This window comes from Otolemur garnettii, unplaced genomic scaffold, assembly GCF_000181295.1.
Source record: "Otolemur garnettii isolate 467f Iridium unplaced genomic scaffold, OtoGar3 scaffold00016, whole genome shotgun sequence".
NCBI lineage: Eukaryota > Metazoa > Chordata > Mammalia > Primates > Galagidae > Otolemur > Otolemur garnettii.
Genome location: NW_003852411.1, coordinates 26,136,831 through 26,137,872, shown reverse-complemented (window position 1 = coordinate 26,137,872; position 1,042 = coordinate 26,136,831).

Sequence of the window (1,042 nt, the reverse complement as noted above, 5' to 3'; positions counted from 1 at the left end):
GCAGGACGTCTGGTCACCTTACTGTAGAAATGCTCATTTAGACCATTTTTAAAGGATGAACAAGAATTGTTAGAGAAGACGGTTGTAGAAGAAGAGAATTCAAGCAGAGGGACCAGCATGTGCAAAAGTATAAATTGTGAAGCAGAACCACCTGCTGGAAAAAACTACATTTTAGTGATTGGAATAAGTAGGAATCTGAGCCCATTAGGACAATGCAATCTGGGGAGCAGCTGGAGGGGTGTGAATGAGCCTAAGCTAATTCTCCAAGATCTCCAGCATACCTGCATAGAAGGGCTCCAGATGCCACAGGATACCCTCAGGCAGGGTGGGGGTGTTCCCAGAATTTTTTCCTGCAATAGGTCCTTGGTCTCGGAGATTGGAAGATGAACCCACTGGACCATAGAGATCAATGCTAAGATAGGATTTTATTACATAATACAGGAGTAGAGAAGGGAGGAAAGGTCCCAGAGCTTCTAGCAGAAGGGCAAGTCCCAAGTGGGAAATACCCACTTGAATCTTTTGTCCAGGAGCTTTTATACTGTTTGGGAGGGAAATTCTGCTTGGGCAAGACTTGGTAGACTTCAATGTTGATTGGCAACTGAAGGAGGGTATTTAACACATCAATGCAGTTCTTCCTGCTCTGGGAGAAAGCAGCAGGGGTATAGAGAATTAAACGTCATGCTTACTACAACAGCCACCGATATCATAACTCATCTGAGGAATTACTAGATGAGGAATACTGAGGAATTACTAGAACAAGACATTCTCCTGGCAAGCCTGGAAATCTCTTGTGACTTGGAAGGCAAGTCACCAAGTAACTGAGTAATCCTGGAGGAGCAAAGTTCAGTCCTGTAGTTGTAAGGCTGATGTTAAATATTAGCATTTTATGGCAGTTCCTTGAAGGATTAGTGGAGAAAAATTGCATGTAGCATTTTTGGAGATCATTTCCCTCACCACCCTTGAAGATCATTTCCTTGAGGACATACTCTGCTGACACCTACAAGATCATTTCCCTGCGCACGCAGTCCCTGCATGTCTTTGC